The sequence below is a fragment of the Hylobates moloch genome, unplaced genomic scaffold (genome assembly GCF_009828535.3).
Source record: "Hylobates moloch isolate HMO894 unplaced genomic scaffold, HMol_V3 SCAFFOLD_27, whole genome shotgun sequence".
Taxonomy (NCBI): domain Eukaryota; kingdom Metazoa; phylum Chordata; class Mammalia; order Primates; family Hylobatidae; genus Hylobates; species Hylobates moloch.
In genome coordinates this window covers 2,429,040-2,455,510 of record NW_026652302.1, presented here as the reverse complement: position 1 = coordinate 2,455,510, position 26,471 = coordinate 2,429,040, and the positions used below count along the sequence as shown (strand labels likewise).

Here is a 26,471-nt window from a genome sequence, read left to right as displayed (position 1 = left end):
AGAAATAATTTTAATATTTTAATAATTGCAGGGCCGCTGAGTGGGGAGGATGGGCAATATCTCTCAAATCTGCCTCCCCATGAATTTGGAGGTGAGGGTTTTTAAGGATGATTTGGTGTGTGGGGGGTGCTAAGGAATGGGAACTGCTGATTGATTTGGTCAGGGATGAAATCACAGGAGTGTCAAAACTGTCTTCATGTCCTGAGTGACTTCATGGGTGGGAGTCACAGAACCAGCTGAATCAGTTCTTTGGTATGGGTCATGGGTCTGGGTGGCATCAGTTGGTCTACCAGAGTGCAAAGTCTGAAAAATATTTGAAAGACCAGCCTCAAGTTTCACAAGTTACCTGTAAGAGCAATTGGTGAAGTTATAAAATTTGTGAGCATTGGGTACAAGAATCCTGAGCAGTAAGCAATTATAAAAAAGCAAGCTAGGGAGCAATGACCAGCTATTGTTTATGCCTATATCTTAGCAGAATTCAAGCCCCCAACATAATTGTAACCTTGTGGTCTTTCGTTAGTCTGATATAGTCACTTTCAGTCCCCAAACGAGGAGGCAGGTAGTTTTGGGACACGAACTATTATCATCCTTGCTTTGAACTATAAGCTGAATTCTTCCCATAGTTGGCTTGGCCTACATACAGGAATGAGAAAAGGCAGGTAGCTTGAGGTTAGAAGCAAGGTAGAGTCAGTTGTGTTAGACTTCTCTTACTGTTATAATTTTGCAAAGGCAGTTTCACACGCGTCTTGCCAGCTCCATCCCCTGGCTTGGGCCCTGCCCTGGGTGGGTTTATTTATACCAGGTTAATAAAAGCTTTCAGTAACCTTTGTAGAATATCTCTGAAAGTAACATTATGAAGAAACTTTGTTCAAATTGTCATAAAGTGTTTTGTCTAATAAATTATAAAACAGACTTTAGTCATTTTAATTTACATAAAATAGTTTCCAACCACAGATGTGTTTTTATGGAATAGCTTCATTACCTATTGAATGTGCTTAGAACTTTAAGCTAAACATCCTTGTTTTTTACTTTTTTGGACAGGCACAGATGGCAGCATTACCACATGTATGATTTATTTTTGAAGTGAACTTATATAACAAACAACCCTACTATGCATATGTATATTTTCATAACTTTAAACAATTCTAAATTCAAATAAACCAAGCATTTTTAATTTATTTTGCTAATTATGAAAATTCACTTATCTAATCTGTAAATACCTTTTCCATCTGGTATATAACATAATGATACTCTTTATTGTCACTGTTAATCACGCTGTTGATTTCAGAATCATCAATTCAGATAGCATCTGGGCATCTTTCATTCCATTGTAGGTGACTGATATAGTCAGACAGATACAAAGAAACCTCATAAAAAGCTGTTTGACTTTGTGGAAACACTCTAAATAAATATGTCACATAATAAAGACTAATCAGTTAATATTTAAATGACTAAATAATTTAAGTCATGACTATGGCTTATTGGTGAAAACGGGCTAACTTTGTTAACATCACTATAACATTTTAAAGAGCTTGGAAAAACATGCTATTTTCACCAGAAAGTTTAAACTTGTGCAAATGTCCAAAACCATATTAGAAACAACCTGATCAATAACCATTACATTAATAATACAAAATGGTTGCTATGAATATATTCTAAAGGAACTCTGAAGTATTTGTATATTTCTCTATGAATTTAGCTAATTTTTAGCTCAGTTACTTCTGGTGTAGCATGTGCCCAAAGTCTGCATGTTTTATAATATGATGTGTGCAAAACAACCTTTGGAAAATAATATTAAAGCTTTTCTAAGAACCATGATTTCTTTAGCACATCATCTAAAGCCATTAAACGGTTGATATTAGATACCATGAAAATAGTTGTTAGAATAGTCAACTAGAATGTAAAGACTAATTTCCAATTTATGAATCATACAGATTCTTTATGTTTACTTTTCCTTTTTCATTTATCAACATTTGTCACCTCATTAGTTATTTCTGGTTCTATAAAGACAAAGATGAAGAAAACATGGGAAAATTCAAAGGGCTGAATTTGTAATTTGCAGATATGATACACACTTTCTTGAAAGAAGTTCACATTCCTAATGAGCTGCTCACAAGTCATTTGCAGATTTCAGTAGCCTTTAGTCTTCAGTACTCTGGGTGCCATAACATTGGCTGATAAGTTTTATTTTTTCAATTGTGTTATTATTGTTTAACTAGATTGTCACACTAAAGACCATTTTTATAATACTTTGTATAAGATTTCATTTTAATGGGCTATAATATCGAGTGTAAGAAAGAACTATATCATAATGTTAGGTTTGTTGTTGTTGTTGTTGTTGAGACGAGTCTTGCTTTGTCGCCCAGGCTGGAGTGCAGTGGCGCGATCTCGGCTCACTGCAAGCTCCGCCTCCCGGCTTCACGCCATTCTCCTGCCTCAGCCTCGTGAGTAGCTGGGACTACAGGAGCTCGCCACCACGCCCGGCTAATTTTTTTGTATTTTTTTTAGCAGAGACGGGGTTTCACTGTGTTAGCCAGGATGGTCTCCATCTCCTGACCTCGTGATCCGCCCACCTCGGCCTCCCAATGTGCTGGGATTACAGGCGTGAGCCACTGCTCCCAGCCATTGTTAGGTTATTTTTGATCACCCATAGAACCTAGCCCAAAACCTCGCAGAATAGGCTTTTAATAGAATATGGTTGAATATATTACGTATTTGCATTGTTTTAACTATTAGGCTGTTTAAAAGGGGCTATATCAAAACTCATGATCATTTTCAAAAATCCATCATATTGGTCTTCAAGTAAAGATACTGAAAAACACAGTTTACAGGGCTTTAAAAAAAGATTCACATTCTTAAGAGACTGTGATAATACCAGATGGCAGATTGTCAACAATGATATTTTACAATGGTTACAGAAGTCATGGATCATATTCTAGTAGAAACAACTTTATTTTCCAAATAGGATTCTAATTTATACACTACTAAGGCAAACAGGGAGTCACTGATCTGGAAGCTCATAGTCATGCCGTTAAAGTGAGATGGTTCCGAATTTATGACACTTTATATTTTTTACCTGTTCCTTTGGCCACAATGGTGTCCCTTTGTTTTTTACCTGCTTCCCCCACATGTATCTAATATAGAATGTTGGACTTGGGAATAAACAATACTTTCATTCAGAAAGGGGAGGAATGGGAGACAGCACTTAGCAGTTCTGAAATCTCTCAGGGTAGACATTGTGAAGGCCCCATCAAGAGGTGGTGACAGTCCTTGATCAGGGCTGATTCTGTATTCTAACAACTCCTCTCCATTCAGTTGATCTCCATGCCCCCAGGTCCACCTTTTGAGAATTATACTCACTGGTTACATTGGAAGTGGCTGTTTGAAAATATGTCCTTGGAGGCTGACCAGTGTTTGCAGCCTGGTTTCTCAGAATTCATATAGGTCTGTTGTATGTAGACATAAACTAATAAGAGGTAGGAGAATAATTGTGGCCACAGTAAAAATATCAAAGACAGTTAAAATAACAGAAAGCAGTGGTTTCCATTGTCACCTTCTCAGAAGCCTGTGACTATTTTAACAGACTTTTTTTGTTGCCTTCTACTTCACATGCCTGCCACTGTTTTTTCAGTAGCAGAAATGAGATGGAGTAGAGAGCCCCATTTTAGGGGCCTGCAGGCCACCTCAGCATAGAAAAGAAGGAAAATCTTGAATTCCTTCAAGGGAAATTCCAGGTACTTAGTTAGCCCTGAGAAGTAAATAAGTAGCCTGATTAGCAAAATGGCAATAACAGCCTCAAACAATAGCCAAGGAAGTTTGGGTCCAGAGATGTTTGGTTTCCTATAGAAACTAAATATAGCATGTTAACATATGTCCCATAGTTGTCTTTCAGAAAACCAGCCTCCCACCGAGATCCCCATAAACAGATTCACTGGCACATAAACCCTAGATAAGGAGGAATTGAACACTAAGCCCTGACCACTGTAATTTGTTCTAAATTTCTTCCTGAAGAGTTTGGAGGGAGTCACACACCCAGGCCAGTTAACACTTTTTTTTTCTGCTGACCCCAGATTTTTAAACAAAGCTTCTGTCTTCCTTCACAATTAGAAGTCAGAAAGTTTTTGAATGTACCTACCACCTATAAGCCCCCCTTCAACATATCCCACCCTTTTAGGCCAAAACCAATGTGTAACCTCCATATATTGATTTATGATTTGGACTATAGCTTCTGCTTTCCTGAAATTTTCCCGTGCCTTTAAAAACCGTTACCGCCAAGCCATCAAGGAAGTCAAAATTTGAGCATTAGCTGCCTGGTCTTACTTGCTTTGTACCTGCAAATAATAATGCCTTCGTTTCTGTCTCTGCAAAAACCTCTATGTGGATATCTGGTTTTACTGCACCTGGCAAGTGGACCCCAGTTTTGTTCTATAACAGCAACAAAAGAGCCGAAGCTGAGTCATGAGCAGCATCTCAAGGAGACTGTCCATTAAATTCGTATCACTTCTAGCCTTTCTGGTTTGGGTGTTTTTTGTTTTTTGTTGTTTTTTTTTTCCAAACCTATGATTTACTCAAATATATTTCCAATGGCTTTTTTTCTTAAGTTTAACCAGAGTTTGTTTCTGTTATATAAAACCAAAGAATCAATATTGACACACTCAAATCCAACTTTGGTTTCCACTTCCTGAAAATGGTCCACATTAGAGATTTTGAAACTTAAAAGAGACACCTCAAGAGTTCTGAGAAAAAACATCTATACTCCAGAGCAAGGGTTCTTAACCTGGGATCTTTGGATGAGATTCAGGTAGCACCTAAACCTCCCACAATTGTACATATTTTCTTTTATAGAAATTCATAGCTTTCATCAGGTTCTTTTTTATGAGGGGTTGGGGGACAGGGTCTCACTCTGTCACCCAGGCTGGAGTGCAGTGGTATGATCTCGGCTCACTGCAGCCTCAACCTCCCAGGCTCAAGTGATCCTCTCACCTTGGCCTCCTAAGTAACTGGGACCACAGGTGTGCTCCACCACCGCTCCTGGCTAATGTTTGTATTTTGTGTAGAGACAGGATTTCACCATGTTGCCCAGGCTGGTCTCAAGCTGGGGTCAAGTGGTCTGCACACCTTGATCTCTCAAAGTGCTGAGATTACAGGTATGAGCCACAGTGCCCAACCCTCATCAGGTTCTTAAAGAGTATGTAACCATAAAATACTGCTGTTCTGGAAATTTATTTTTAGTTTTCAAATAGCATAAGGAAGTACAATAATAAAAGATTTTCGTCTAGTGAAAATTTTTTTTTTTTGAAGAATGGCTTAATTACTTGGAGAAATTCACTTGGAAATAATTAAAGCTATTTGATATTAGAATGTATCTACAAATGAAAAATAAAATTCTAAGCTCCTCAACTAATTAAATGGAACCCTTCTCTCAGCCAGGGGCATTAAGTTAACCTAAAAAGCTAGTTCAGGCCATGAGGGGATGTGGGGATCAGACATACTTCATTATACTCTCCTCCCATTGGAATTCAGGCACAGCTGACTAGCATTTACATTAAAACAGAGACATTAAGACTTACAAAGTCAACTCTTTGTAGCAATAAGATGCCAACATGACAGATAGCAGGCCCTAAAAGAAATCAAAGTATTTTACCCCAAAATATATTTCTTTGGTATATTTTGAAATGGCCCTGCAAAGCTGCCTCTTGTGGGGAAAATCTAAATTCTGTAGTGAATCTTCTTCCCTTTCCAGGTCTTTTTCCAGAAAAGAATTAACTAAGAGTCTGGCACCTTTTTAAGTCTGATAAGAAACATTTGCAATCAATTCTCCCTGAAGCCTGCTACCTGGAGACTTCATCTACATAATAAAAGCCTCCATCTCCACAATTTCGTATCTTAACCCAGACACTCCCTTCTATTGATTCCAGGTCTTAAGAGAAACACTTTCAGCCAATGGCCAATCAGGAAATCTTCAAATTCACCCATGACCTGGAAGCCCATCAACCAGTCCCTCTTTGAGTCCTTCCACCTTCTCAGACGAAACCAACATACATCTTACGTGTATTGATTGATGTCTTGTGTCTTTCTAAAACATATAAAACCAAGCTATAGCCCAACCTTGGGCACATGTTCTCAGGACCTCTTGAGTCTGTGTCATGGGCACATCTTAACTTTGGCAAAATAAACTTCTAAATTAATTGAGATCTGTCTCAGATATTTTTGGTTTACATATCTACAAAAGATATTATGAAATTTATTTCTCTGAAGGTCCTGAAATATAATGTAAATTCTTTGGTTTAAATTTGTCCTCCTTGAAAAGACTGAGTTGGTTATCTTGGGAATTTTGAATACTTTCCAGCCCTATGCTTCAAGATTTCATATTGTGAACAAAAATAGGATGATATTTAAATCCAAAATAATTTATCATGTCAGAGCTCTAGGCCAGCAGGTTTTAAGAAGGGAATAAGAGCAAAGAGATGTTCTACAGTGAGCAGGTCTATGCAAACCTATCTTCAAGTCCAAGGAAGGTGAGAAGCTGAAGAAAGAGACTGACATATCCAGTTTCTCAGAAGAAAACATTTAATAAGGATTTACAAACAGAAACCATGTCTGTGTCTCAGATGGCAGCAAGACAAGATAGTGGATTCCTGCACCATTACCCACTCAATTCAGAGTTTATTTGCCATAGAGAAAGAATATGTGATTCAGAAGGGATATGTAGGAGAATTGATGTACAATAACATCAAGGTTGTTTTGACATAAGGGCAGTACATTTAGGTAAGTACATACCCTTACACAAGGAATAATAGATGAACTGGAAATCTTAAAGGCCTTCCCAGAAATGTCATTAAACAGAAGGCAACATGACAGATTAGCAACCAAAATAGAGTTGCTTTGGCCTCCACAGGTGTTTAGCTGGAAAGTTTCAATTGAGAAGTAAAGGTGGAGACTCTCTCTTTCTGCAGTAGAACTGTCATGTGGGAGGTTAGAGAACTGAGGTGAGTAAAGATTCATTGGCTTGAATTAGTACACCATTCAAATGTTGCATTTGTGAATGTCAACGTGAATTTTTGCTTGTTGTTTAGCAAACAAACCTCTTTATGTTTACAAAAGTGTTAAACAGATCCAAACACTATGGCAAGAAAAATAAGCGTGTTTCAATCAGGGAGAAAAATAGAGTGCTTACTCAAATACACAACTTTGCAGGCTTTGGTATTCTTGTAAATCTGGTGGAATAATTAATTGAAAGGTGTTTTCTCTCCAGGCAGCTTTTGGTAGAACTCACCATCTATCTCAATGTACGCAAATGTTCTGTTCCACAAGTTAAAGACAGAACATGAAGAAAACTAAATGTGATTTACACTGCCAAGAGAATTTGGAAGTTCAGTATACTTATTTCAAACTGGAATTTAGCCCAGACTCTATTTTTGGTAAAGGAAAAAAAGAAAAAAAATAAACACTTTAATAAAGTACAAGAACATTGGTTAATTGGGGATATAACACACATTTTCCAAGTAAAATTTCTGTTCAATCCTGCATAAAGGGTCAAGTGTGGCTCTTGATATACCAGTTCACCTTTTATATTTAAATAACAAGTTTCTTACCTTGATGAAAAAAGCCAAAATCTAAAATATTTGAAAAGATTTATTATGAGTCAAATAAGAGTGACCATGGCCCATAGCCCAGCTTCAAGAGGTCTGGAGAACATGTGCCTCAACTGGTTGAGTTACAGAGGTGGTGGGTTTACAGTGGTAACAGAAGTTACACGTAAAGACCTAAGTCAGTTCATGAAAGGTATATATTGGTTCAGCCTGGAAAGTGGGTCATTGGGACATCTAAAGGGTGAAGGAGCTTACAAGTCATAGGTGGATTCAAAGATTTTCTGATTGGCAATTGGTTGAAAGAGTGAAGTTTTGCCTAAGAAGTTGAAGTCAGAGCAGAAAGAAATGCCTGAATTAAGATAAGGGAGTTGTGGAAGCCAGGGTTTTGTTATGTAGATGAAGCCTCAGGTAGTAGGCTTCAGAGAAAATCAATGGTAAATGTCTTTTCTTGGACCATAAAACGTGTTAGATTCTCAGTTAAATCTCTCCTGGATTAGGAAAAGACCTAGAAACGGAAGAAGATTCTCTACAATTTTCCTTACAAGAGATGACTTTGCAGAGCCATATCAAATTATGTAAAAGAAAATATATTTGGGGATAAAATACTTTGAATTCCTTCAGGATCTCCTATGTGTCCTGTGATGCTATATCAGTCAGGTCGGACTTTGGTATCTTATTGCTACAAACAGTCTACTTTATCAGTCTTATGATCTCTATTTTATTGTTAATGCTGGCCTGTTGTGCCTAAACTCCAAATGGAGAGGTTATAATAACAGGCATGTCCAACTGCCCCCCTTTCCTGTCATAGCCTGAATTAGTTTTTTCAGGTTTCTTTGGCATTCCTTTGGCCAAGGGGAGTCCATTCAATCGGTTGGGGGGCTTAGAATTTTATTTTTGGTTGACACTTATCTATTTGCTTTTCCAAAAATCTATTTGATAGACTCTGACTTCCAATCTGACTTTTTAGCCTCCCCACAAATCACAATTGTAAATTCTGGAAATGATGCAGCAGAAAACCAAAGTAGAACTCTGAAAAGTGGTAAGAAGGTGAGCTGATTTTAGACCTCGTGGCTGGGGGAAAAGCACAGCAGCAGGGAGGATTGCCTTCCCCCTGCCACCCACCCAACAGACAAATGCTACCCAGACCTATTGTTTTCTGACCAGCAAAATAGCAAAAGAAGGAAGCCAAGGTAGGTTTTGTTTTCTCCTGCTTAGAATATGAGTCCTTCTGACAACATCAGGTGAACAGACACCACTGGTAATGGTGGTCAATTGAGAGCCTTGCCATAAACAGGCAGCCAATGGAAACATTAACCTTCCCTGCCTGTCCTGAGACTCCCTTTTTCCACTGAGAGGTACTGAGCAGGTCAACGGAGCTGGCAGAAGTTACCAAGCTATGGCTGGTGCCTGGTCAAGGAAGCCTATTTGTCCCCATGAACTCAAGATTCTTCTCCCACCTAGAGATACAGATACCAGGCAGGGAAACAAAGAACTCAGTTTATAGCAAGTAGCCCTATATAGGAAGTCTTTTTGTGCCTGCAGCAGGAAAGTCTGCTCCCCTGGCCAGAGATAATAGAGAAGGCAGAAGGCACTGGTAGGGGAATCCCACCATGCCCCATTCCCATTCAGAGACATCCAGCAGCTGGCCTAAATAAACCCTATTTTATCCCTTAGGGAGCACCAGTAGAAACCAATGTGAACTCCAGAAGCACTAGATAAACCAGGTGGATGAAAATAATACCACAAAGGCTCTGACAATCAAAATGCCATTATAACTACAACCTACAAAAATAAGCAAAGACCTGTATGCTAAAACCAAGCAGTGAGACAATCTTCTAAAATAAAAGATTAAAATAAGACTCAGTGTTTCCTGACAAAATAGGGGGGAAAGTCTAGAATGAAATTTAAAATAACCTTTCATAACAAGAACCAGAAAATCACAACTTGAATGAGAAAAGGAGTTGATATCAACACTGAGATAAATCAGATGTTGGAATTATCTCACAAAGATTTTATAGTAGTTATCATAAAAATGCTTCAGATATCAATTATAAATTCTCTTGAAACAAATTATAATTTGTTATTAAAAAGAGTTATTAAAATAGGAGTTATTAAAAAGAGACAAATGGAAATTATAGAACTGAAAATACAATAAAAGAAATAATCTGATGGAAGGGCTCATTGGTAGAGTGGAGATGATGAAGTATAGAATCAATGAATTTGAAGCAGAATAATCAAATTCACTCTTATAACAAGAACCATTGTGAACAATAGGAAGAAAACAGATTCCTTAAAACGTCAAAGCCTCAGGGACCTGTAAAATGATAACAAAAAAATCCATCATTCATGTCAGCAGAGTCCCAGAAGAAAAGGAGAAAAAATGGGGCTGAAAGAGTGTTTGAAGAAATAACGGCTGACACAAGACACAAGACACAAACCTACGGATCCAAGAAGCTGAGTGAATCCCAAACAGGATAAACTCAAAGAAACCTATGTCAAAATACCTAATTAAAGTTTTGAATAGTAAAAATAAGGAAAATGTCTCAAAACCAGCCAGAGAGAAATGATACATTATCTATATGGGAACACTCACTTAAAGGATGATAGACTTCTCATCTGAAACCACAGAAGCCAGGAAGAAAGTGGCACAATATTTTCAAATGCTGAAAGAAAAATAAATAAATAAATAAAACAACCGTCACCCCCGAATTCTGGTGAAACTATCCTTCATAAATGGAAGGAAAATAAAAACATTCTCACAAGAAGGAAAACTAAAAGCATTATCAGAGATATGGTGGTTAAAGGAAATTCTCAAAAAGAAAGAAAAGGATAAAAGAAGTAATCTTGCAGCATCAGGAAGGAAGAAGGAATAACAGAGCATTTTTCTCATGAGCTTTATAAACTTATTAAAATTAAAAATTAGCACAGCATCTTGTATCCGGGATGATAATATTTAAAGTTTGGAAAGGTAAAGGAACTCAAATGGAAGTGAGGCTTCTTTTTTTTTTTTTTTTTTCTTTTTTTTGAGACGGAGTCTGGCTCTGTCACCCAGGCTGGAGTGCAGTGGCGCGATCTCGGCTCACTGCAAGCTCCGCCTCCTGGGTTCATGCCATTCTCCTGCCTCAGCCTCTCCGAGTAGCTGGGACTACAGGCGCCCGCCACCACACCCGGCTAATTTTTTGTATTTTTAGTAGAGACGGGGTTTCACCGTGGTCTCAATCTCCTGACCTCGTGATCCGCCCGCCTCGGCCTCCCAAAGTGCTGGGATTACAAGCGTGAGCCACCGCGCCTGGCCGGAAGTGAGGCTTCTATACCTCACTCAAAGTGGTAAAATGTTGGTACCAGTAGACTGTTTTTATATATATATGTATATATATAAATATACGTTATATATGTGTATATATAAATATATGTTATATATGTATATATATAAATGTATGTTATATATGTGTATATATACTATATATATATATATATATATACCTAGAGCAACCACAACAAATTATACAAAGATATACACTCAAAAACTCTAAAGTCAAGATAACATCTTAAAAATAGCTCTTCAAGTATCTCACAGGAAAGACAAAAGAAACAGAGAAACAAAACCAGAACAAACCAGTAGTAAGTAAATAATAAAATGGCAGACTTAAGTGCTTACGTATCAATAATTACTAAATGTAAATTATCTAATAGACCAATCAAAAAAAGATATATTGGCAAAGTGGATAGAAAAGCACAGTTCAACTGTAGTGATTACAAGAAACTTATTTTAAATTTAGCAACATGGGTAGAAAGGTAAAAGTGGGCAAAATCATGCAAATATTAGTATTTAAAAAGCATGAAAGGCTATATTAATATAGCAAAGAAACTAGAGACAAAGAGCGATATTACATAATAATAAAGGGATTAACCCACTAGGAAGACATAGCAAACCTAAATGCATATGTACCAACTAACAGAGTTTCAACACATATCAAACAAAAAATGATAGAACTGAAAGGAGAAATAAGCACAAACATACTAGATTTCCATAGCCTCCCTCAGAAATTGATAGAACACCTAAGAAGAAAATTAGCAAGGACATAGGATATCCTAACAACACTATCAATAGGATCTAAGTGACACATACAGGTTGAGTACCCTTTATCCAAAATGCTTGGGACGAGATCTGTTTCAGATTTTGATATTTCTGGATTTTTTAAATACCTGCATTATACTTACTGATTGAGCATCGCTAATTAAAAAAATAAAAACTGAAATTTAAAATGTTTCAATGAGTATTTCTTTTGAGCATTATGTTGGTGCTCAAAAAGTTTTGGATTGCAGAGCATTTTGGATTTGGGATCTTAGATTAGAAATATAAAACCTATATAGAACACTGCACTGATCAACAGCAGAATACAAAATTTTTTTTGAGTGCCCATGAAAATTCACCAAGATAAATTATATTCTGGGTTATAAAATAAACCTTGACAAATTTTAAAAACTTGAAATTATAAGAGTGTTCTCTAACAATAATGGAGTCAAAGTATAAATCAGTAACAGAAAGAAAATCAGAAAAGTAAATATGTGAAAATTAAACACAGTTTAAAATAATTAAATAATATATAGGTCAAAGAGGATATCTCCATTGAAATAAAATAATATAGAGAGCTCATAAGAAGAAAAAACCCACAACAAACAAAAATAATAAATATAAGAGAAAAAATCAAAAAGTTAAAAATAGAAAAATAATAAAGAAAACCAATTAAATAGCAAGGTTGATCTTCAAAAAGTAAGTTGATAAATCTCTAGCAAGACTGACAAAAATAAGAAACGCAATCACCAACAGGAATAAAGTAGATCCTGGAATCATCAAAGAAAAAAGAAGAAAAATATAATTTATGAATACTTTTATGCTCACATATTTTACAACTTAGAAAAAATGAACTAATTCCTCGATGACAGCAACTACCAAACTCAACCAAGATTAAATTGACTATCTAAATAGCCCTATGATGATAAATGAAATATAACTCATAATTTAAAAGCTCCTAAGAAAGAGATCTCAGGCCCAGATGGTTTCACTGATGAAATCTTTCAAACATTTAATAAAGGGTAACCAAAAATTGTACATGATCTCTTCCAGATAATAGAGATAAGGGAATGCTTCTCAAATCATTTGATCTGAAATCATTGATGATATCAAAACCAGACATAGCCAGTATAATCAAGGAAAACTAAAGATCAATATCTCTCATGAACTTAGACACAAAAATCCACTACAAAATAGTAGCAAACAAAATACAACAATGTATATTTAAAAAATTAAGCCCCATGATGAAATGGGAATTATTCCAGGTATGCAAGGCTGATTCACCGTAAATCAATGTAATCCACCACACCAACAGAATACAAGAATAAAATTTACGTGATCGTATAAATCAATGTAGAAAAAACAATGAGCAATATTCAACACACATTTATGATAAAAACTCTCAGAATCATAAAAATAGAGGAAAATGTTCAACTTGACTAAACATATCTCCAAAAAGCCTATAGCTAATGTCATACTTACTAGTGAAAGACAATGCTTTCCATCCAAGATCAGGAACAAATACTGATGTTGGCTTTCATGACTTTTCTTCTACATACTGTAAGTTCTAGCTACTGCAATAAAAAATATAAAAACACATGAAAGAAAGAGAGAGAGGAAGGAAGGAAGGAGGGAAGGAAGGAAGGAAGGAAGGAAGGAAGGAAGGAAGGAAGGAAGGAAGGAAGGAAGGAAGGAAGGAAGGAAAATCTTTATTTGAAGGTGACATGATTACTAACGTAGGAAATCTCAAGAAATCTACCAACCAAACCTTGAAGAAACTAATGCATGAGTTGAGAAAAGTCACAAGATATAAGATTAACATGCAAAAATTAACTACATTTCCATATACTAACAGTGAACATATAGAAACCTAAATTAACAACACAATACTATTTATAATCCATTCCCCAGAAAACAAAATACTTAGATGTATCTTTAGCAAATTATGTACAGGACCTGTATGCTGAAATTTATAAATTGATGACAAAAGAAATTAAAGAAGATCCAACAAAATGAAGACACACTGTTTATAAATTGGAGGACTCAGAAAAGATGTCAGTTCTCCCCAGTCTTATCTAGAGTTTTAAGATAATCACTATTAAAATTTCACCTAAGTTTTTTCATAGATATACACCAGCTTATTCTAAAATTTATGTGGGAAGGCACAAACCCTAGAATATCTAAAGCAATACTGATAAAGGACAATAAAGTAGGGGGAAGTACTCTACTCAACATTAAGACTTATCATCTAGCTATTACAATCAAAACAGTGGGCTATTGGCAGAATGATAGACAATGGATCAATGGAACAGAATAGTAAATCCAGAAATATACCCACACAAATATGCCCAATTAATTTTTGACAAAGATACAAGGCCATTTCAATGGAGGAAAAATAGCCTTTCAGTAAATGGTTCCAGAAAAAGTGAACATCCATGGGAAAAAATAAAAAGAGAAAATAACCTCAACCTAAACCTCACAATTTAGACAATATTTAACTCAAAATGGATCACAGACTGAACTTGTAAAACTACAAAACTTTTAGAAAAAACAGAATATAGTATTTGGATTAGACATGATTCTTAGATTTGATACCAAAAATCACAATTCATAAAAGGAAAAATATCGATGAATTGGGCATCATCATAATTAAAAATTTGCTCTGTGAAACATGCAGAGAGGATGAAAAGTCAAGCTGCACTAGGAGAAAATATTTGCAAACTACATATCTGACAAAGGACTAGTATCTAGAATACACAAAGAATTCTCAAAACTCAACAACAATAAATACAATTAGAAAATTGGCAAATGACATGAACAGACATTACTGAAGAAGATATGGGATGGTAAGCCCAAAAAAGATGGTCATCATTATTAGCAATTAGGGAAATGCACATTTAAATCACAATGTGATATCACTACATACCTGTCAGAAGGTCTAAAATAAAATATAGCGACAATACCAAATGCTGTGAGGACACAAAGAAGCTAAATCATTCATATATTGATGGTGGTAATATGAAATGGTAAAACCACTCTGAAAAACAATTTGGTAGTTCCTTAAAAAAACTAAGCCTACAACTACCAGATGACCCAGTAATTGAACATTTGGGTACTTATCCCAGAGAAATAAAAACTTATGTTCCCACAAACACTTTTACAAGAATGTTCATAGTTGCTTTATTTGTAATTGCCCAAAATAAGAATCAACTCAAATGTATTCCAATAGCTAAATGACTAAACAAACTGTAGTGTACATATGTGTGTGGATGGATGGATGTATGGATGGATGGATGGATGGATGGATGGAGATAGATACATAGACACATACACACACAACATGGAACAGTACTCAGCAATGAAATAGGATGAACAATTGGTACATGCCACAAGTTGGATAAATCTTCTAGGAATTATTTTGAGTGAAAAAAGCCAATCACAAAGGGTTATAGACTGTATCACCCAATTTATATAACATTATTGAAATGACAAAATTTTAGAAATGGAGGACAGATTAGCGGTTGCCAGGGTTTGGAAGAAGGTGTGTGGTTTAGTCATAAAGGTCCACACAAGGTACCCTCGTCGTGTTGGAAGTGCACAGTATATTGACTGTGGTGGTCGATACACAAACCTACATAGATGATAAAATTGTATTGAGCTAAATAAACCTACACAAATGAGTTCAACTAAAACTGTGGAAATCTGAGTATTATGGAAGGATTGTATCAATGTCAATATCCTGGTTGTGACATTATACTACAGCAGAATGCTGACTGGCTCTGTCCCTGAGGGGCTTGGGCTCTATTGAGATTTGCCCTGACCAGCTATGTTTTGCTTGCTTTATCCCTTGGTATGAATTGAATTATAGCAACCACAAGGTTGTCAGTAGTCTCCGCTGCTCTCACAATAAGTTCAAGGCACAAACAAGAGCTTAGGAGGGTGACGATAAACCATAAGGATGATTAACACTTGGAATGGCGAGATTTTCCTTAAAGGCTCAAAAGAAGCACTGATTGCTCCTTGAATTCTCAACCCACATACCAAGCATTTGAAACACATCCTCAATTATTTGAAATCAGTATATTAATCCTGGCTTTCAAAGGAAATTAAAACTACTTAATTAGCATTCCTTTCCAAGTGACATTTCCCATCTGTTACACTTTCATTTGGCTGGAATTTTTTGTGTTAAGACACAGAGTGAAGACAAGTTAATTATGAAATCGCTTGATGCTACATTTAAAGATCTGTTGAGGTGTGAAATGATTCCCAGGCCTCAGATGTAATGCTGAGTAATGGAGCACCCAGAATAATCATCATCTGTAAAGACTTAAAACCAAAGAAACCCAAGGAGAAAAAAGTTTGACGTGGCAAATTAATTTACTTCAATTCCCAGCAAAATTAAATTTCATTATGTAAATTTTTTCATTAGCAAAACAGAAAATAAGAGCTGTTTGTATAAATCTGCAGTGATTCAATATCCTTCCCTTAGTTCTCCCATATTCTTCCTTTTACTTTTCATCTTCTATCCATCTCCTCACAAATGCTAGAAGACATACACCTGCGTATATCTCAAGGAAGGAAGGTCTGTTCACTCTGTGCTCTTTGAATACTTAATTAGACTGCACTCTACCAAAGAGTGTTGCCACTGGGTAGTTCATCTAAGTCTATCTTGGTGTTATTTTGCTTCCCTTTAACATCCATTAATTTACCAATGAGCGCCTCCCTGTCTTCGGTCTGGCAGTGGACAGAGGCTTGCTGTCACATTTTCAGGAACTTCCCGCTTCACTACTCAGCCTCATTTACCTGTGTCCCCAGAAGGCAGATGTGTGGAATGAATTCAGGGTTTCTACATTAAAGCATTCCCGTGACCCAGTCTCTTCTTCCCTTAAAAATAACAACAAAGAGCAACATAAGAAGGAAATAAGAATTAATAAATGGTAGCTATATATGCGTTAGATGGAGAAAAAAATAGATTCCATTTGTCATTTTAAATTACGATGCACAAAATGAAAAGGCTTACTTTAACTTGGAGTCCAAAATGAGAGAGGCATCTCTGTCAGGCAGCAGCAGGAGTGTAGAAACAGAGCTAGTGCTAGACCCCCAAATCAATGGTCCTGTCAAATGAACATTTATTCAGATTTAGTCAAATTTACACATTTATTCAAATTCTCCCACTGGCAGTCATATATAGTACAGGGAAATCTGTTCCAAAAGCTCAGCACATCTTATAGCCTTAATTTTTTACAAAGTTAATACATGTTCATTTTTAAAACCTGAACAAGATAGATGATAAGTTAAAGACAGATGATATATATTAGTAGATAGATGATAGATAGATAGAAATAACAGCTGCAAAGTGTAGGCTATCTACTGTATCTGGCACTAATGTCATTGATTACTGCATTTAATTATCACAACGACCCTGTGAAGTAGAATATTCCTGATGTTCAGATTTTTTTTAAGCAATTTTAAGGATTAAGGTGTTATGTTGCTCAAAATCTTATAGTTAACAAGTTACAGAGCTGCGATGTGATCCTTTGCATTGTGTCTCAAGATCCTGTAATGAATGACAAGGATACAAACCTGGACATAATCACTATTAATAGGGTCATTTCAGATCACTCCAGGCCTTTTTTTTTTTTTTTTTTTTTTTTCACAAAAGTGAGATCATACTTATATAATACTCAGCAACTTGCTCTTTCTCACTCAGCAATCATAGATAACCTTGCATGTCATTCTGCATACATCTCCTTAATACATTTATCCTTTGCTTAACAACTTTCCTGCTTAGCAACATACCTGAAACTGTGCCACTGTGTAAAATAATTCAATTGAAAACAATATTTACATCAATTTTAGTAGGAAAAGATATAATTCCTTTCCACCCAACCTAACCTTTCGACCCTATTTTTCTCAATTTTCATGGAGAAAAATAGAATAATAAAACCAAGCTCATATAAACAATAAAAAACAATTTGAAGGAAAATAAAGTCACTTTCTCATAAATGAAATAAATGTAATAATGCAATGAAGGCTTAGTGGACTCACTAGGAAGGAAGAGAGTGTGAGTTGTGTGGTGAAGGAAAGGCACAGGGAGTCATTTATAGAAAGCGGAGGGAGTACAGCAGTTAACTTTCCGCCGGGGGGGGGCAGTATCTCATACCAAGTGGCGTGGGCTGCCATGAAGGATGGCAGAACCTTTCATTCCTTTTCCCTCTTCAGTCCTCTTTTATCACAACCATCTTTTATTTCATGCTTAAAGTTTTTCCCGCTTTTCTTTCTATAACATTTACTTTTTCACTTTTTGAGACAATTGTGGGCTTGGGATTATCTTTAATTCAATTCATAAAGCTGCAACACAGCAAGTTTAAGGCACAGAACACAAGAACACTTGGAAACAGTGCATGTACGTAAAATGCCAGAGTCATAGAAATTGCTGTCTTTATCCCTCTTGGTCTTGGAAAATGTCCTGGGTTCATACAAATATGACAGCAATTCAAATCTGTCCCACATCTCTTCTCTGCATAGAAATTGTGTTGAGAAAACTCCTGAGTGTGTTCTTGTCTAAAATAAAAAATATTATTTTTAGATTATATTTTTGTATGTTTTCATGTGAAAGCATAAACAAGAAGAGTCATCCAAAAAGTGGTATAAATTACCCAAAAAAAGTTATGGTGAAAAGTTACTAACTGAAAAATCATTTTACAGTAAGTCTATGATTTTGGCAACTTATAGAATTACATACAGTGAATAAACTATAAACTGTTTAACCAGTCCTTATTAATGGATTTTTAAATTAGCATGATTTTATACCATTGCAGACAATGTTGAAATGTGTGCTTTCTTTTTTTTTTTTTTTTTTAGATGGAGTTTCGCTGTTGTCACCCAGGCTGGAGTGCAGTGGTGTGATCTTGGCTCACTGCGACCGCCACCCCCCAGGTTCACACCATTCTCCTCATTCTCCTACCTCAGCCTCCCGAGTAGCTGAATTATAGGACATACATGGATAAAATTTTAATATATTACATCAGATTACTTTCCACAAGGTAACTATATTTTACATTTTCTCCAATGGTATGTGCAACTGGTGCCTACTTTTCTATAACTTTGTTGGTTCCGAAAATTATCCATTTGAAAAATTTCTATAGTCCTGGTGGGTGAAACTTTTTCCTGTTTACTGCTGATGATAAACATCATTGTCAATTTCATTCCCACCTGTATAAATATTCTGCAAATATATTTTCTCCATTTTTCTACAGGCTTATTGGTTTTTTGTTACCCATTTATTGGAGCTCATTTGTCCATTAGGGATATTAATATTTTGTAACATATTTTGTAGTTTAAATATGTCATTGTTTTCTTTATGGCAGATCAGTTTCTTTTCTTGCTTAAATAGGGTGCAAATTACCATCATTAGTTTATCACAAAAGGTAGCCAATATTTTTTTCTACTGTGGTTACAGTATTCTAATGTATATTTAGATTTATCTGAAATTTATTTTTATTAAGGTATGTATCATAGAACACACTAGTGCCCACCAATATCTGATTCACCTCTCCTGCCTAGGCATCCAGAGATAATACTTCCTGATCTCTAGGCAGATTAAAAAAAGGACTTTTTGTCTAGTTGTGGCAAATGGATGTGGATAGATGTGATGCATGTGAGACTTCCATGATGGAGCAGAAAACAGCTCCTTTGTGATTTCATATACTTTGTGTAGTAGTCCTGTCTCACACTGCTAATAAACACATATCCGAGACTTAGGCAATTTATAAAGGAAAGAGGTTCAGTTGATTCACAGTTCAGCATGGCTGGGGAGGCCTCAGGAAACTTATAATCATGGCAGAAGGAGAAGCAAGCATGTCCTTCTTCACATGGTGGCAGGAAGGAGAAAAATGAGTGCCCAGTGAAGAGGGAAATCCTTTATAAAACCATCAGATCTCGTGAGAACTCACAATCACAATAACAGCATGGGGGAAAGTGTTCCCATGGTTCAATTGTCTCTACCGGGTCCACCCCATGACACGTGGGACTTATGGGAACTACAATTCAAGATGAGATTTAGGTGGGGACACTGCCCCTAGCCTCTTCAAAATCTCATGTCCTCACAATTCAAAACACAATCATGCCCTTCCAACAGTCCCCCAAAGTCTTAACTCATTCCAGCATTGACTCAAAAGTCCAAGTCCAAAGTCTCATCAGCAACAAGGCAAGTCCCTTCCACCTATGAGCCTGTAAAATCAAAAGCAAGATAGTTACTTTCTAGATACAGTGAAAGTACAGGCATTGGGTAAATGCCAAAATTCCAAATGGGAGAAATTGGTGAAAACCAAGGGGCTACAGGCCCCAAGCAAGTCCAAAATCCAATAGGGCAGTCATTAAACCTTGAGGTTCCAAAATGATTTCCTTTGACTCCAGGTCTTACATCCAGGGTATGCTGATGCAAGAGGTGGGCTCCCACAGCCTTGGGCAGCTCCACCCCTGTGGTTTTACAGGGTATAGCCCCCCATCCTGGCTTCTGTCTCAAGCTGGCATTGAGTGTCTATGGCTTTTTTAGGTGCACAGTGCAAGCTGTCAATGGATCTACCATTCTGGGATCTGGAAGACAGTGACCCTCTTCTCACAGCTCTACTAGGCAGTACCCCAGTGGTGACTCTGTGTGGGGGCTCCAATCCCACATCTCCCTTCCATACTGCCCTCGCAGAGGTTCTCCTTGAGGGCTCTGCCCCTGCAGCACACATCTGCCTAGACATGCAGGTGTTTCCATACCTCCTCAGAAATCTGGATGGATGTTTCCAAACCTTAATTCTTGACTTCTGTGCAGTCACAGGCCCAACATCATGTGTAAGCTGCCAAGGCTTGGGGCCTGCACCCTCTGAAGCCACAGCACAAGCTGTACCTTGGCTGCTTTTAGCCACAGCTGGAGTGTCTGGGATGCGGGGCACCAAGTCCCCAGGCTGCACATAGCAGGGGGCCCCAGACCTGGCCCAGGAAACCATTTTCCCTCCTAGGCCTTTTGGCCTGTGATGGAAGGGGATGCCATGAAGGTCTCTGGCATGCCCTGGAGACATTTTCCCCATCGTCCTGGCAATTAGTGTTTGGCTTCATGTTACTTATGCAAATTTCTGCTGCTGGCTTGAATTTCTCCTCAGAAAATGGGTTTTTCTTTACTACTGCATTGTCAACCTGCAAATTTTTCAAATTTTTATGCTTTGCTTCCTCTTAAATGCTTTGCTGCTTAGAAATTGCTTCTGCCAGATACCCTAAATCATCTCTGTGAAGTTCAAAGTTCCATAGATCTCTAGGGCAGGGGCAAAATGCCATCAGTCTCTTTGCTAAAGCATAACAACAGTCACCTTTACTTCAGTTTTCAACAAGTTCCTCATCTCCATCCAAGACCACTTCAGCCTGGACTTTATTGTCCATATGACTATCAGCATTTTGGTCAAAGCCATTCAACAAGTCTCTAAGAAGTTCCAAACTTTCCCACATTTTCCTGTCTTCTTCTGAGCCCTCCAAACTGTTCCAACCTCTGCCTGTTACCCAGTTCCCAAATCACTTCCACATTTTAGGGTATCTTTACAGCAGCAACCCACTTTACTGGTGCCAATTTACTGTATTAGTCCATTCTCATGCTGCTAATACAGATATATGCAAGACTAGGTAATTTATAAAGGAAAGAGATTTAAACCTCACACAGTTCAGCATGGCTAGGAGGGCTCAGGAAACTTACAGTTATAGTGGAAGGGAGAGCAAACATGTCCTTCTTCACATGGCAGCAGAAAGGAAAATAAGTGTCCAGCTAACAGGGAAGCTTTTTGTGAAACCATCAGATCTCATGAGAACTAACTCACCATCATGAGAACAACATGTGGGAAACCACCCCCATGATTCAATTATCTCCACTGGGTCCCTCCCACAACATGCGGGGATTATGAGAACTACAATTAAAGATGAGATTTGGGTGGGTACACTGCCAAACCATATCACTTTGCTTCTCCATTGGCAGGAAATGTGGAGACCACGTATTGAAATGTCGGAACTATGAGATCCAAGCAGTGTGGATCTCCAAATCACATTTGGAGGCCAATAACTATGAAGATTCACCTGACCTACAAGGATTTTGCATAAATGGAAAATAAACAATTTGTGTTTATTCACTGAGATCTTCCAGGTGTTTTACTAACCTTTTGTTATTAAGATAGGCTTCATGTATCCTGGCTAATTTAATAAAATATGACTTCAAAATAAACAGTTGATAGACAGACAGACAGACAGATAGTGAGATAGCACTTTCTTCCAAAGATAGTTGAACCCAAACCAAAAACATTAATATCATGGATTTAATGCTGAACAAAATGAAGACACCACAGAATGCATATTGGATGATTTCATTAATATGAAATTTGAAAACAAAACCATAGTGTTAGAAATTACAATAGTGCTTACATTTCGGAATTAGAGAGTTTCTCGGGGAATGAAAGTAGAAATTTGAGATGATGGTATTAATCTATTTTTGAGTTAAGTGATGATTATATGAGTTTTACCCATGTTTACCATGGTTTTAAAACTAAATATATATGGTGTCATTATATATCCTACAAAATAATTTTTTTTCACTTAGATGTATGTTGTAGGTATGCTGATATGCAGAGATTTCATTAGCTTCAGTTCATCCAAAATTTTAGTTTGCCAAAATTTTAAACTATATTATGACTTCTTTTTGACTTAGGTATTATACAACAAGGCAAGTAAAATTTACTTTCCAAGATTTTTCTTCACTAAGCTCTTTCATATTCTAGGACAAATTGGCACTACTCTAGTACAAAACTATTCTTTTTCCTCAAAAACAGTAGCATAACCACACTTGTATTTCTCTGTCACTCTTGCTCCTAATACAGTCTTTATTGTAAATCTTAACCAAAATAACTGACTTTCGTCTCTCAGAAAAACCTGTGGGGATGTATAATTGAAGACTGTTATATATCAGCATTTTAATAGACTAGCAAGGCTCATGAATACATACAGCTCAGCTTCTCCTGATATGTTTAAACAATTTCCCTGCTCACTGCATTGCCTGGAATTCTGCTTATTTTCTCTGGGCTTTTTTTCTTATATTAGTATTTAATAAGTACACCCTTCACTAATGATTTCAGTGACAGTCCACAGTTGCAAGCTTCCTCAGACCTTTTATCACCCTTGAAGGAGAGTTTGACCACAAGGGGAACTCTGGGGAGATGTTTGAATTCCTATGGCCTTTTGAGGATATTACTTCATTGACTTTTGCCATCCATTTTTGCTGATAAGACGCCTGATGTCAGTCTAATCTTGATTGTTTTGTATATAACATGATTTTTTTCTCTCTCTCTGGCTGCTTTTAAGATATTACCTTCATCCTTGTTCTGCAGTTTCATTCCAATATGTATAAGTGTGAGAGCATTTCTGTTTATCCTGATCAGCACTCAGTATGTGCTTTTAATCTACGAAATTAGATCTCTGCTTCTGGAAATTTCTCAGCTGATACCTCTTCAAATAGTGATTTCTTAGGCATTCTCTCAAGTGTCTAGTGTCTGAATTTCTGAGATACATGTTGGAGCCCCTCTTTCTATTCACCGTGACTGTTAACATCTGCTTTATACATATTTGATTTATCTTGCCATGCCAAGTTCTAAGTAAATTACTCATTACTACTTCACTAAATTGTCCTTCAGTTACGTCTAGTTGAAGTTTATCCTCTCTTGAGGATATTTTCTTGACCATCATTTCAAAATATTTACGTGATTTACAATTAGTTCTTTTCTATATGCACCTATTGTTATTGTCTTTCTATTAATTTCACAATTTCATATTTTAATTTCATACTTTCTTGTTCTTAACTTCTTGATCTTGTTGCATATGTTATTTCTGCACTCACAGTGACAAGTTGTGAACCCTAGAGTTAGTTCCCTAACTTCTCTGCCCTGTATCCTCATTTGTGAGATGAAGGTAATAGTAGCTACTTTATAGTGCTATTGCTTTTATCAAATGATATGATACATGTAAAGTTCTTAAAACAATGTCTATATATTAAACACAATTATTATTATTATTATTTGAGACAGAGTCTCGCTCTGTTGCCCAGACTGGAGTGCAGTGGTGCAATCTTGGCTCACTGCAACCTCTGCCCCCTGGGTTCAAGTGATTCTCCTGTCTCAACCTCCCGAGTAGCTAGGATTACAGGCATGCGCCACCACGCCCACCTAATTTTGTATTTTTAGTAGACATGGGGCTTCACAGTGTTGGCCAGGGTGATCTGGAACTCCTGACCTCAGGTGATCCGCCTGCTTCAGCCTCCCAAAGTGTTGGGATTACAGGCATGAGCCACCGCGCCCGGCCCCAAATTATGTTTTAATATTATTCAGAGTGTTCTATTACTTGCATCTCATTGACAATAAATTGTCAGGTTTCCATGTTGATTTTGTTGGATGCCTTTCTTAGCAATATTTTTCCTTGATAGCCGTAGAACTTTAGTTTGCAGGCTTAACTTGAATGTAAATACTTTCGCCCTCTCTCTGCCTTCACTATTCCCCGTGTGGCACGGCTGTTTTACAGTTTCCTTCTAAGTGGTCCCAGGTCTTATCCTGTCAGCTTAGTGTTCCTATCCAGAAATTATACCAGAGAGATCAGAGGTCTGTGCTTGGAGGGGGCAAGTGGCTTGTCCCAGGTACTGGTTGTACCACATTCTTCCTCCCTACCTTACAGCTTCCACAAGTCATAGCCCTCGACAGTGAGCAGGCTCCCGTCTCAGCCTAGTAAGATGTCTGATGAAGGCGTCTTTTATAGGAGGAAGAATTCCACCCCAGCCTCTAACTTGGCACAATGACTTTGGCTTATATTCCCTACCTCTGCAGGGTGTGTTTGGTCTCTATCATGCCACAGAACTAAAATGCTTGTTTCTGTTCTTCTAAGCCAGTATGTCCACAGATTCCTCTCTAGTTTCTACTGTGCATTTCTGTTCCATTTCTTCCAAAGAAAATATAAATTTTGAGTGGGAAACACTCTTTTTATTTTAATAAACTTCTTATCCATTTATCTATCATTTCTAATTATTTGGTGATCGGGAGCAAATGGTAGTGGGGATGTGTGGGAGTGCAGTAGAATTTAGTTTAATGCAGCTAAAAAGCAAATGCTAAACACCATCTTGACTAAAAAATACTCAGAAGCTTGTGACTAAGGACTTTTCTTTGTGAGGAAAAAAAAAAAATTCACACCAAGAAAAGAAATGTTTCATTTCATGAAGCTAAAAATCCTGACATCATCCCAGAACTATGAACCAGGGTTCTGCTAACAGCATTAGATGCAAATGTGCATGACTTACACACTTGTTTCTTGCCATGTTAATGAGTTTCCCCTTTCAGTTTTTTATAGGACTTGGTTACCTGAGACAGTTAACATGATCCTTTACTGAAGATTATTGAGTTTTCCTTTTATAAGCAAAAAACTGCTAATTGGCATAATGTTCTACAATGAATTTGGTAGGTCATTTGAAATTGCTTATACATTAGACTTTTCGTTCCTCCTATGTTTTACATGTACATGAAGTTTTAGGTCACAAAATGAAAAAAAAAAAAACTCTGTTCTTTACTGAGCACTAAAACAACTTAAGAAAATAGATAATAATTAGACAAATGGGGCTCATGACAGCAGTTTATTAGAGAGAGGACTGAATTGAAACGCATGGATTGATCTATATCCACAATCAGGTTACATAAAACATCCAACTCCCACTGAGCTTGCCAATGGCAAATCTCAGGCCTTCCCCTTGCAAGGGCAGAGTGTACCTTAGTAATCATGCTAAGATGGGCAGAGCATGGGGCTTCCCGGAGACAGGATACACATCGAATCTGAATGCACTTCATTCTGAAGAAACAGAGCCCAGCCTCAGCTGAGTCACGCACTCCGATGCAAACTCCTTCTCCCGAATTTGCCAGTCAACTCAATCCATCCTCCCCCAGTGAAGAGAATGTGAGGGGGGGAAGAGGGATGATGACTCAGGTTGGGTTTCCTCAGAAACAGACTCAGACAGAATTTGGGAACAAATGATTGATGAGGAGATGATTCCAGGAAGCACTGGCAGGGGAGTGGAAAGAAAGGCACAGCAGGGAAGAAAGTCATTGCAGGCATCTACGGGCAAGTTACTACTGTGGACAAGTGGGGCTCCATCTTGCTGGGACCCCTGCGTTACTGTGTGGAGCATGTCTTATCATTGCCCCACACACTAGCAGAGGCAGCCGAAGTACTTTTCTGCCAACCCTTTCCTTTGCTGGAAGAGAGCTGCTCCTGGAAGCTATAACTCACCAGTACTGCTGGGGTGTCCCAATCAGGTGAGCAGGCTCCTGTGGCCAGAGGAAGCTCCCAGGTGGAGAATCACAGTTGTTTATAGAAAGAAGCAGGAGTACCGAGAAGAAGAGGAAGTACTGTGGGGTATCAGTGGGGCATGGACAGCTTCTGCCAGGCACAGGTAGCTGTCCTTGGTGCTTCTCAAAAGGTGAAGTTCCTATATTATGGGTAAAGATAGAACATCAAGATCTTAACTATGACCTCTCCTGTATCTCAATTTCTGTGAGTCAGGAATTTTGGAATAACTTAACTGAGTGGTTGTAGCTTGGGATCTCATGAGGTTGTGGTGAAGACATTGGCAGGGGCTACAGTCATCTGAAAGCGTGACTGGGGCTGGACAATCCATTCTCAAGGTGGCTCACTCAGAGGCTATTGCCAGGAGCCCTGGCTCCTTACCACAGGAACCTCCCCAGAGGGTTTGCTGT

General features: G+C 37.5%; 1 long non-coding RNA gene across 2 annotated transcripts; it reads right to left on the bottom strand.

Moving 5' to 3' along the window:
• Positions 1-26,106, bottom strand: LOC116463108 (uncharacterized). 2 transcript variants are annotated; one of them, XR_004246569.2, is made up of 5 exons: positions 26,005-26,106; positions 16,688-16,781; positions 16,377-16,551; positions 13,150-13,241; positions 1-346 (listed from the first exon to the last, which is right to left on the bottom strand). It is a non-coding gene; the product is annotated as an uncharacterized LOC116463108 (long non-coding RNA). The 2 variants fall into 2 exon arrangements; XR_004246570.2 differs by having other exon boundaries at positions 1-303.
• Positions 26,107-26,471: the final 365 nt, after the last annotated feature.